A 13,800-nucleotide genomic window follows, 5' to 3' on the forward strand; every position below is an offset into this window, starting at 1 on the left:
AATACTACAGCGTTTCCAAATGTCAGATATCGTAGGCATTAACTGTCGAAACAAATATTCCACGCTCGTGTTATCCATTTTATCATAAATCATTGCGGAATCGACGGGACGTCAAACGCGGGATAGGTCGAGTCAAGCACGTGAAAAACCTGTCATTGGGAACGATTGTAATACGCGCTGATATCAGTCGCATTTCATGCCTGCTGAATTTTACCGGCGTCCTTTGATGTACCCATTAATTAGATAACCATTCGGTTTATCGGACGTTTCGTTGTTTCGCCGTCTGTGACCATGAATCGACGATATCGAAACATTTGTAACCCTGTTAACGTTAATTCCACGCAATTTTTTCTTTAATCTACCTTTGAACAAGCATTTCATGCCGTTTACCCGCCATTTTGTGTCCCTGAAGTATTTCCTCTTTCACTGATCTTTTTGTTCGATTAAAATTCTGCCTTGAATTGAACGTTTACGCTAAAATTTAATTTTTTTCTGGAAGAGTAAACATTTTGGTCGAGGTAGATTTTAGGTTATGTTCAACATAACGTTATAAAAAATTTAAAATATAAGTAAGATCATACTAAAAGTAAGTAGGTTATGTTTAATAGACTGAAATTGAAATATACATGAGTTAAGATAAGAATGCTTTAGAAACTAGCTCAGAAATTCCGCGCTATTAAAAAATTCACGATAACCTCGCTAATAAATCCTTCACTGATAAAAGAACCGAATAATAAAATTTAGGACCGGTCATAAAATGCAGAGCTCTAAAAATTCGCATTCGTAACGGACCGTTTTGTCTAACCTACATAGTCGTCGATTAAGGACTGCGTTACTTTTCGACGTGTATTCCTCGATTACGTTTCGCTCGTTACATTTTCATCGTGCTTTCATTACACATTCCAGGCCGGAGCGTGGACGCGTTCCAGCGTGCACCGATTCACGGGAAATTAAGTAGGCCGACGTGATATACTTCCGTCTCAGTCGGAAGCAGGAAATTTGTTCAGTGACCAGAGAAGAGCGTAGCAGACCCGAGTTTCCCCGCGAATACGTTTTAATCGTATTCACGGTATCCCCGTTCCCTATGAAAGTACCTTGAATACCAGTTTCCCATTTCTCGGCCGCGCGCCGTCTGCCGTCAGCCAATTTATATGCAAAATTAGCCGACGCGGTAACACATGTTTAAAAGGCGAACGTCCAGCCAACGAGAAAAAATAGAAGGATCCGTATTATCACGTCGTCCCGTTCGAATTTGTATGCAGAAACGGGCTAATGCAATCACGGCGCTGGGAACGTCGGCCCTCCAGAGAAAAATGTCATCCTTTTTCTAATAATTTGACCCGAAATGTCTTTCCATGCTCAACATACTTTTACCCATTTGCAAGTTTAGTCTATTTTTTAAATAAAACGGAAGATATGGACCGAAATTTTGGGAGTCAGTTTCAGAGTGCGGCACTACATGTTTGATCGAAACTCAAAGAGCTTATATGGAATATATCTGATGCGGGGGTGATTCTGCGGGTAAAAACAAGTAAAAAGTGTGGGATAACATTTTTTTGCAGAACGCTTCGTTTATGAGTAAACCGTAGTTGAATGTTTGGCACTATACCTGCCCTAGTGGTTTTCTCAAAAACGAAGCCCTCTATGAAAAAATGTTACTCTTCATTTTTTACTTGTTTTTGCATATATAAACACGTACGTGTTTCAGAAATTCGATGTATACGTTTCGAGCCTTGGTCCATTACGTGGTACCCCACCCTGCAAATTTAACTTATGAATTATCTTGCAAAATCATATGGTTCTTCAAAACTAAATATCTCTTTGCAGATTTCTGAGTATTCTACAAAATTTCAGAAGTTATATCTTCAAAAATTTATCTAGGAACAGCTGATAAGTCTTCTCCAGAACTTGATCTGATATGAACCTTCAGATCAGGAATATCCTTTTTAAGCTCTCCCCAAGTTCCCAGCTTATACAACTTTTAACTTGTGCTATTATCTAATTCTATCTAATCTAATTGACCCATAACTCTATATTTCTTGACATCAGTAGAAATAGAACGGGTATGACCACAGCTAATGTTCCAAAAAGCCGAAGTTAGCATATGTAGGTTAAATCTGAACGCAAGGTAGATTTACGACGTTACAGCTTGATTTCTCCACGGTACGAAATTAACGAGGCAAAATCCAGCATCGTATCGAGGTTTGAATCAAAGTCGCCGGCCAAGTGGTGGTTGTTCAATCGAGTAGGAAACTATGAATGGAGCAACGATCCAGAACGCCAGCTGCTACCGGCCCGCGCGTACAACGACGAGATTTCCCTTGTGTTCTGCACAATTACCTCGAAGGGAAGTGTGCCGCTCGGTCACGAGGATCTTCTTTTTTTCCTCTCCTCTTCTCCGGCGAATTCCGTACCCACGGCGATTCCGCTTCGAAATACCGAGCGGACCGTACCTCCGCCTGTTTATTATATTCGTTTTGCTCGCGAGAGGATACACTGTACCGGGATTATAATATCGACAGGAAATGGAGATTCGTTGCGCTGAATTGCTAATGCACTTCGGCAAGAAAATGAAATTCCCGGAGAATATGATACATAGCCAGATTTAAATAATATTGAATTCAAATTTGAGGAAAATATGCTTGGTGCAAATTTATGAGTCTTCAAATTTAAATTTACCTCAAATCTGAATGTAATTCAGCTTTAAGTGTAACTTAAAATATTACAAGCCCGCACACAGTGTCTACCTATGACTCCTATGATATTAAATAACACATGAGTTAAACGGAAGAAAGAGTAGTTTGAAGAAAGCAGACACAATAGGTTTAAAGAGTACCGTCATTGTGCAGAGGTCAACACGCAACCATAAGTGAAATAGTTGCACGATCATTCGCAGAACATCAGGTCGCGTTATGTGACATCTTCACGTCCGACGCACAATCAGCAATATTAACGAGCCTGTCGACGATGAGCATCCTCTGGCATCGGTTTTTGGGTAATTATCCCAGTAGCCGGTTCATCGCGAGGCCAAGCACGGCCATTCGTCGAGGAGGTGCACGAGTGCCGCGTGTCTGCAGGCTTAGAATTTCGAAGAGGCCTCTTTGGAGGAAGCGATGTCTCGAGATAAAATCGAAGACCACCGATGCGTGTCGCTGTTTCGAACATGTCAGCGTGACTTGCTGCCTCTCCAATCTTGAACATCGACATTCAACTTCTATTGTTCTCCTTTCTTGTTACTAACGTTTTGTCTTACTGGACTGCGTGTTCATTTTCGTTGCTTTTGAGGTTGATGGCTTATTGGCATTTCGAATAGGGGTATTCGAATAGGGAATAGGATATAGGGGTTATAGAGATCAAGGGACTTAGATTGTGGAGATATGAAGATGGAGAGCAAGGATTATAGGGGTACATCTAGGGAAATGGGAGTAAATAGGAATCCAGAATGACCCATTTGAATGTTTAGAGATCTGGAGACTTACAGGTCTAATGATGTGGACATGTGGATATGTGGGTATCTGGATATTTAGGACTCTGGGGATGTAGATGTCTAAAGATCTGGAGATCTGATGATGTGGAGATGTGGACATATGAGTATCTGGATATTTAGGACTCTGGGGATGTAGATATCTAAAGATCTGGAGATTTGATAATGTGGAGATGTGGACATATGAGTATCTGGATATTTAGGACTCTGGGGATGTAGATGTCTAAAGATCTGAAGACCTGATAATGTGGAGATGTGGTCATTTAGGAATCTAGACATGTAGATACCGAAAGATCTGAAGATCCGATGATGTGGACATCTGGAACCTGAAGACCTAGGAACCTAGAGATCCAGAAATTGGACAATGTGAGTTAAATAGCTAGGTCTAACCTGGAGATGTAGCAATGTAGATGTCTAGAAATCTGGATATGTGGACATCTGAAGATCTGATGATGTGGAGATGTGGACATATGAGTATCTGGACATTTATGACTCTGGGGATGTAGATATCTAAAGATCTGAAGACCTGATGATGTGGAAATGTGGTCATTTAGGAATCTAGACATGTAGATACCTAAAGATCTGGAGATCTGATGATATGGACATCTGGAACCTAAAGACCTAGGAACCTAGAGATCCAGAAATTGGACAATGTGAATTAAATAGCTAGGTCTAACCTGGAGATGTAGCAATGTAGATGTCTAGAAATCTGGACATCTGAAGATCTAAAGACCTAACTGACGACCTAGACTTGAAGACCCAGAGTCCAGGACCTAGGTCCTAGGTACCTAGGTCTCGACATCTATCTAGCTAGATATCTAGGTCTAGAAATAGACTTGTCCATGTATCTGTCCTGCCCTAATTGAACTATGATTCCGTAGACGTCCACAAATATCCCCATCATCCCGTTATATGGCCACCCAGATCCAAATAGCGAAACGCCGCAGTATTTGAAGATCTGGTCACGTAGATACGCAGTCAAAATCAAGCATGAAAGTTTCCTTTGACCAGTTGGTGTGGATTCGGCTTTGTATATGTACGCACGGAAGATGCTAATCTGAAACGGTAGCTCGCATTGCCGCGAGTGAGGCAGGCTCTTCAACGTTCGCCAACTGTTCACTTGGCCGGCGGTGTGGACGGTGCAGGAGATCCTGGAGCGAGATTGCGAGCCATTCATGGGAGAACTTGTACACACACGTGTGCAACCGACCACGTCTCGACGTTGCACTCGTTAGCGCCGCTAAATGGACACCCCTGATATATATCGGAGCCAGAGCTCATTAGACGCCCCCGCTCGTAATCGTTCGCTCGATTTGCCCGTGAAAAATCTCTAATTGCCCGTGTTGACTTTATAATTGGCTCCCGGTTTCATTACACCTTATCGGAACTAGAACGGGTTATGATCGATCCTTGACAACTCGAAAATTCTCCTTTCAAATTAGGACTTCTTTGGTCACGAATCTGCCTTTGATCGATCAGCTTGTTATTCAAATTTCTACAACTTGTATTTCTGCTTATCAATCATCTGACATCTTGTCAAACGGTATGTAGAATTTTAATTCTCTCTAATTAGGACTTTTGCTGAATTTGATCGATCTTGATATTTAAATGTAACTTGTCTGGCTATCAATCATTATTTGACTGGCTGTCTACTTTGACTACTTTCACGATTTTCAAATTGCAAACTTCTTAATTTAGTAGCTTGATTGATTAGTTCATTTAAGTTTTTGTTGATCAGCAAGAATATGGTTACAAGTTAGGTTCCAAACTGGGTCTGATTTAGGTCTTCAACCTAACATTTGAACCTTTCTTCCTTAACGACCAAACAATTTCCTTGTCCTTAAACCTTTGGTATGACACTTAATAAACGATCTCAGCGAAGTAGCTATAAAGGCATCGTAAGGAATGCTAAAGCCATCAAGAAAGGTCGATAGAGAGCGAAAAGCGGCAATGTGGCTGAGATGCAAAGCAAACGAGATCGAAAGTGTTCGCAGCAGCTCGAGTCGAGATTAACCGAGCAATTTACATCCAATGCATGAACATTGCTGCCGTGGTAATTACCGTAGCCATTCGGTGCCACGCGGGACAAAGTAATTGACGCTCGGCGAGAGATCGACTCGCACGTAGCTAACTCTGCTTCCCGGTGTCCCGTGATCGCGGTTTCTCCTTTCACCGGGCTTCACCCATCAATATTTAACACCTGCGTCGCATCCAGTATGCAGTTCTTAATGCGACCGGGGGCGCAGCTTTTCCGTTAGACGAAAATCCGAGCGAGTTTATCCGGTACGTGCATCGTATCGTTAAAGGAAGCTAGCGAACGATCCAACGTCCAGAATTATAATTCATTCGGAATAATGTGTGGCCCGTGGAAATTCTTTACGGATATTCTTTACGTGGAGCTCATCTTGACAGGTATTTTTATTGGGAGGCGAAATGTGGGGTACAGATATTTTTTACGGTGCGTTTGCTGGTTTGTTTTATTGCGATATAGTGGAGTATGCATTGAATTATCATGCTAAATTAGTAGGTCACTATGCATTAGATTATCAGAGGGTCTCCATGCATTAGGGCTGTACGCATCAAATTTTGACGTGGGAGATCTGCAGCGTGAGGGACCACTGTGAGTTGAATTAGTGAACGCTGAATTATTACGTGTGGGATTACTGCACGTTGGATTACTGTACGTTAGATTACTACACGTGGGATTACTACACGGTGATTTACTACGCGTTGGAATATCACGCGTGGAATTACTGCACGTTGGATTACCACGCGTGGAATTACTGCTCAGTGGATTACCACGCGTGGAATTACCACGGATCGAATTACTACGCGCTGAAATTCCACGCGTCGAGTTACCACGGATCCAATTACTACGCGTCGGAATTCCATGCATCGAATTATCAAGGATCGAATTACTAGGCGTAGAACTACCACGGGTCGAATTACCACGTGTGGAATTTCTACGCGTTGAATTACCACGCGCCAAATCTCTACGCATTGAATTACCACGCGTAGAATTACGACGACTGGAACTCCTATGCGTTGAATTACCACGCGTGGAATTACGACGAGTGGAACTCCTACGCGTTGAATTACTATGCGTGGAATTACGACGAGTGGAACTCCTACGCGTTGAATAACCACGCGTGGAATTACGACAAATGGAATTACTGTGCGTTGAATTAGGACAAGTGGAATTACTATGCGTTGAATTACCACGCATGGAATTACGACAAGTGGAATTACTACGCGTTGAATTACCATGCGTGGAATTACGACAAATGGAACTCTTACGCGCTGAATTATCAAGCGTGGTAATCCACTGCGCATGAGGTCTAAATCAGCATATATTGTCTTCATTTTGGTATTAAGTTTGCGTTATCAGAACTTGTATTGCAACCCTGCTGGTCAATTAATGGCAAGGACACTAAGAAAGGGTTAATCACCCTGAGAACACATCGTGCGAATTATTTCCGAGAAGAAGCCGAAGCTGATACAATCACGATCGACCCCAAGCCTCATTAACTCAATTACTCGTTGTATTACTTCCAGGAAAGATAACAGACCGAAAGAATAACCAGCATCGAAAATCGTAGGGTGGCAGTGTCTGGAGGGTTGATAATCACCGCCCTTAACGTGTTTATTAAAATAACAACAGGTTTAGCAGGGGGAGCGTGTGGACAGAATCAATAACATGGATGAATAAAGGAAGATAGGTTGTGTTTGAGCTCACACTGAGAACTCCTTTCAGAGAAAAAATGGAAGCTTTTGCGAGCCTGTTCCACGGAACGACTATCTCTTGCGTCACATCCGCTTACGTTCGTCATGTTGGCCGAAAAGGTTGGCAAGGTATGCCGACTGTGCACTCGCTGCCTACACCAACAGATCTAGGACCCGAGATTGCAGCCCATTCACCAGATAATACTCGTGCATCATCTTCGTGCTCCGCTCGTTAGTCGCGGTTGTGCCTGCTGGATTACGCTGACAGCCTACGGGCTACGAATCCCGAATGCACTCGCAGGAGAAAGGATCAAACGTTTAGCGGATCAGCTACGAACCTGCTGATGTAGATAACGAACAGTTTGTTTCTTTTTGGTTAGACCGTGCCTAACGATTACTGTGCTCTTAGAGTTAGATAATCAGATTCATTTAGATATGAGATTCTACTGAATATTCCGTGTGCGATTTATCTTTGATCTCTTTTGGGTCAAAGTACGTTTCTATTCAGATTGCTTCTGACGAGTACTTCAATTATTAAGGCATGTTCAAAGTTACTCAGATAGAGTACTCTTGTAGAGATAGATTAGTTATGTTTGTTATATGTTAGATGATATGATTGCGTAGGTGTTCCACTCACCGTAATTCCACGCGTGGTAATTCAACGCGTAGGAGTTCCACTCGTCGTAATTTCACGCGTGGTAATTCAATGCGTAGGAGTTCCACTCGTTGTAATTCTATGCGTGGTAATTCAACGCGTAGGAATTCCACTCGCCGTAATTCCACGCGTGGTAATTCAACGCGTAGTAATTCCACTCGTCGTAATTCCACGCGTTGTAATTCAACGCGTAGGAGTTCCACTCGTCGTAATACCACGCGTGGTAATTTAACGCGTAGAAATTCGCGCGTGGTAATTCAATGCGTAGGATTTCCACATGTGGTAATTCGACCCGTGGTAGTTCTACGCTTAGTAATTCGATCCGTGATAATTCGATGCGTGGAATTTCGACGCGTAGTAATTCGATCCGTGGTAATTCGATCCGTGGTAACTCGACGCGTGGAATTTCGGCGCGTAGTAATTCGATCCGTAGTAATTCGATCCGTGGTAATTCGATCCGTGGTAACTCGACACGTGGAATTTCGGCGCGTAGTAATTTGATCCGTGGTAATTCGATTCGTGGTAACTCATCGCGTGGAATTTCGGCGCGTAGTAATTCGATCCGTGGTAATTCCACGCGTGGAAATCCACTGCGCAGTAATTCCACGCGTGGTAATCCACTACGCAGTAATTCCACGCGTGGTAATCGACTGCGCAGTATCTTAATAATAAAAAACCTCAGTCTTACTTATTTATTATACTCCAAGGTACCCATAAAATTCTGATGACCACTTAGCACAACCTCATCTCTATTCCCCCCATTTCTGAATACTTCAACTTCAACTCGAGGCTCAATAATAAATAAAAAATGTGCAATCTAAAAATTCCAAGCTCATCTTTCGCTAACTTCCTCGCTTCCGTTTCGAATCAATGAAAAATAACAATTCCTTGAGGGGTGCACGGAAAGTGTATAACGTAATCAGCCACGACTGTAGTCGGGTCCGCAAGATAAATTTTTTACTCGGCGTTTCACTTGCCTCGACCGAGTTGAGAGCTCATGAAACGCAAATGGCTGGTACTCGCGATAACTTTGCCCCGGCTTGTAGGCCTTGAAGAGGACTCGCTTGCCCGCCAACTGTTCACTAGCTGCTGGCTGCTGTCGCGGTCGAGATCTAGGGGTGAGATTGCCGTCTCATTCACCGTATAATGCGTGCTGGTTGCCTCTGTGCAACGTCCTCGGACTGGCCTCGTTAAATGCCCGGCAAACAGACCGACAGTCTGCGCGAATTGCCACGTTATTCATCAGCCTCGATACTGAAGATCAACGCTCGATCATTAACGTTCTACGATTGATAGACCTACCTTTGGTTATTTCTGAATGTGATTTGCTTTTGGGGATGTTTGATTGTGTGCGGAGATGAAGATTATGTAGATGTTTATGTGGATGATTATGTGAATGGTTATGAGGATGATGTTCATGAAGATGATGTGGATGTTTATATGAATGATGTTCATGAAGATTATGTAGATGTTTATATGGATGATTATGTGGATGATTATGTGGATGATTATGTGGATGATTATGTGGATGATTATGTGGACGATGTTCATGAAGATGATGTGGATGTTTATATGAATGATGTTCATGAAGATTATGTAGATGTTTATGTGGATGATTATGTGGATGATTATGTGGATGTTTATGTGGATGATTATGTGGATGGTTATGAGGATGATGTTCATGAAGATGATGTGGATGTTTATATGAATGATGTTCATGAAGATTATGTAGATGATTATGTGGATGATTATGTGGATGATTATGTGGATGGTTATGTGGATGATTATGTGGACGATGTTCATGAAGATGATGTGGATGTTTATATGAATGATGTTCATGAAGATTATGTAGATGTTTATGTGGATGATGTTGATGAAGATTATGTAGATGTTTATATGAATGATGTTCATGAAGATTATATAGATGTTTATGTGGATGATGTTCATGAAGATTATGTAGATGTTTATGTGGATGATGTTGATGAAGAGTATGTGGATGTTTATATGGATGATGTTCATGAAGATTATATAGATGTTTATGTGAATGATGTTCATGAAGATTATATAGATGTTTATGTGGATGATGTTCATGAAGATTATGTAGATGTTTATGTGGATGATGTTGATGAAGAGTATGTGGATGTTTATATGGATGAAGTTCATAAAGATTATGTGGATGTTTATATGGATGATGTTGATGAAGATGACGTAGATATTTATGTGGATGAAGCTAATGTACATGATGGTGATGATGTGGATCATAGATGATAATACTAGATCAAGTAGATGATGATGTGGATGATATTGATGAAGATGATGTAGCTGATTATGTGGATAATGTTGACGAAGTAGATGTGGATGATGTTGATGAAGTAAATGTGAATGATGATGTGGATGATGTTGATGAAGTAGATGTGGATGATGATGTGGATCATAAATGACGATATTACAGGTAAGATGAACATAATGAACACGATGAAAACAATAAAAATAATCTAAATAAAAATGAAAGAAATGATCTAGATCTACACCTAGACCTATACCTAACCATGATAAACCTCTTACATATCAATTTCCATGAAACTTCCTTAATCCACCAAATGATCCAAACAAAAAATAATGACATACATCTCCAACTCTTCTGCAAGAAATAAAAACCAAATAGTCCACCTTCTATCCATAGCCCTACCTCATCTCAATAAGCCCAACTTCCACTAACACATGTCAACAGATCATGATCATATCACTTCAGTCGAAATACACTGTTTAACACACAAAGTCCAGCGAAACAAGAACAAACCGATGTTTACACATGACTCAGAAGTACCTGTTGAATTGCGTTTCGAATAAGTTTGTTTCGAAACTCATACAGGTTGACTCTCTGGCCAGGCCAATCAATATGTACCCGGCGAGTACGTGTGTAACGATGTGCCAGAACACGGAGTTACTTTCTGCTGGATGGACGTAATTAATTCGGTCAGGTGTAATAAACACCTTTGCGATACAACCCGTTTGAGTACAATGGACGACTGACGTTTGAAGTCGTTATCGAGTGGAAATATTGAGTGACACATTGCTGTTTCTATGAAGTTTTATTTGAACAAGGTGTTACAGTAAAAAACAATGGATGTAAAATAATTGGACGAACATGGAAAGGGATTGCTAGAAAAGATTTAACCTTGTCAGGAATTTTTACAAGTTCAACAGATTTTTACAAAATTTTGAAACTTGTGTAATAGAATTTTTAAGAAATTTTGAAACTTGCGTAACAGAATTTTTCTGATATCGAAAGCAATTAAGTAAAATAAATTACGACAGGTGGAATAAACAAAGGATGTCCATATGGTTATTTGTTCAATTTAAAACAATTCAAACACAGATGTGTATTCTTGCAGAAGTAAACACTTGCAAAGTTTTATTAAAAGTTTCGTTAAAACCCGCAAGGCATGCTACGACAATATTATGTTACCATCGCACACAGAGTACGTGATTTTTAACGCAGATATTTTCTTCTGTTTCAGGTAAGCATTCATCACGATTCACGTCAACATCCCCGTAAAATCCAACAAAAATCAACCTTAACACACATCGGTAAAGTAAAATTTCAATAATCGTCCATATTTCAAACGACCCAGTCGTAACATTCGTGAGGACCCGCCCCAAAAAGAGGGGTAACAAGCATAAATAAAAGTTTTACCGTCCTACTAAAACTTTATCGCCGTCATAACCATGAATCGTTTAGTTTATTTCAATTACCGCCAATTCCATTTTATCCTATTAATCCGCTGTATTAGCCACGTCAATTGTTTCACTCGTCAGATTTCGCTTTGTCCCCTTTTTCGTGTTCCTCGTATAACGTACGGGACGATAAGCGGTGATAACGTGTGTCAGGAAAATCGAAACAAATTTCCTGTTGATTGAATCAGATGGAGGGATGTTCTACGGCGGGTATTTGATGGGGTTTATATTTCGTGTAATACATGGTACGCGTTGAGATATGACGTTACGGTACTATGCGTGGAGATATGGCGCGTGGAAATACGGGACGTCGATATATGGCGCGTGGAAGTGCGGGACGTAGAGATTTGACGTGGAGGAATATGGTGAGTGAATGTTTGGCGCGTAGAAATTGGGTTTATGGATATTTGGGGTGGAGGAATGTGGCGCGGGGAAGTATGGTGCGTGGAGATACGGCGCGTGGAGGTACGATGCGTGATGGTACGACGCGTGAAGGTACGACGCGTGAAGGTACAGCGCGTGAAGGTATTACGCGTGACGGTACGACGCGAGAAGGTACGGCGCGTGACGGTACGACGCGTGGATCTACGACGCGTGGAATTACGGCGCGAGAGAGTACCACGCATGGAATTACAGTGCGTGACAGTACCACGCATGGAATGGCGGCGCGTTAGAGTACCACGCGTGGAATTACGGCGCGTGAGAGTACCACGCGTGGAATTACAGTGCGTGAGAGTACCACGCGTGGGAAATACGACGCGTGGTACTCTCACGCGTGGAACTACAGTGCGTGAGAGTACCACGCGTAGAACTACGGCGCGTGAGAGTACCACGCGTGGAATTACGGCGCGTGAGAATCCCACGCGTGGAACTACGGCGCGAGAAAGTACCACGCGTGGAACTATGGCGCGTGAGAGTACCACGCATGGAACTACGGCGCGTGAGAGTACCACGCGTGGAATTACGGCGCGTGAGAGTACCACGCGTGGCAAATACGACGCATGAGAGTTCCACGCGTGGAACTATGGTGCGTGAGAGTACCACGCGTGGAATTACGACGCATGGGAATCCCACGCGTGGAACTACGGCGCGTGAGAGTACCACGCGTGGAACTACGACGCGTGAGAGTACCACGCGTGGAATTACGGCGCGTGAAAGTACCACGCGTGGCAAATACGACGCGTGAGAGTACCGCGCGTGGAACTACGGTACGATGAGAGTACCATGCGTGGAACTACGACGCATGGAACTACGGCGCGTGGAATTACAACGCGTGGAACTACGATGCGTGGAATTGCAACGCATGACGATCCACACATGACCATACAGCGCTCAATATTCCATATCCCCACACAATGTACTATTACATTCTCTATCCCTCTGGCAATAATCTAACATGTAATTATACATCACGTACTAATCTAACGCGTGACAATATAACTGTTGTTGGTAAACTCCACAGTCTAATCTCGCCTACCTCCACAATCTAAACATGGCAAGCTATTCATTTCCCGAAAGACGGCAATATAACGATATCCCACTGTAGTTGGTAAAAAATCGCGCAGTAAGTGGTTATCGCTTTGGAATATCAAGTGGCCAGCAACTCGAACTTTGTCCGCAATTTCCATTCGGTAGCGATGTGTATCGTTCGGAATCTTGATTATGACGACGCCAGTTCTGACGGATGCACGTGCACGTCTCGGGAGAGTGTTGCTCGAGATCAGAATGCAGGAATGCGACAGCTCTTTGCCAACGGTGAATTATTTTACGACGCTGTCGCTTTGAGCTTCGGATTTAGTTAAGGTTGCAGCTGCTCTTTGACGGTGTTTCCACGAACCGCTAATTTTCGGCGACCGTGTGGATTGCGATTGTACCCCGAGGATCATCGCGGTTTACAGTTGACGCCATTATTGCAGGGACAACGTTGCCTAACCAAACTACTGGTTCGCTAATTTCCTCGGAATAATTCGGTTTATAACTTTCTGTTTCGTCCATCTTGTATTCTATAATCGATTTATTATGGCAAGTGGAAAACATTGTATGCGCTTCGGTTATTTTTATAATAATAAAATATACTGCCCGTGGCACTTCTGCGGATGTCGCTGCACAGTGAAACGCGTATTTATGACAGACTTCCATTTTGTTCACTCTACTCTGGTTCATTTGCAGCATTGTGACTCGATGATGTATGAACTTGTTA

General features: G+C 42.4%; 1 protein-coding gene across 5 annotated transcripts in view; it reads left to right on the forward strand.

Annotated features, from left to right (window-relative positions):
• sli (slit guidance ligand) overlaps positions 1-13,800 on the forward strand; it is a 604,758-nt gene that overhangs the window by 458,627 nt on the left and 132,331 nt on the right. The window lies entirely within an intron of this gene.

This window comes from Megachile rotundata, chromosome 15 (assembly GCF_050947335.1).
Source record: "Megachile rotundata isolate GNS110a chromosome 15, iyMegRotu1, whole genome shotgun sequence".
NCBI classification, from domain to species: Eukaryota; Metazoa; Arthropoda; class Insecta; order Hymenoptera; family Megachilidae; genus Megachile; species Megachile rotundata.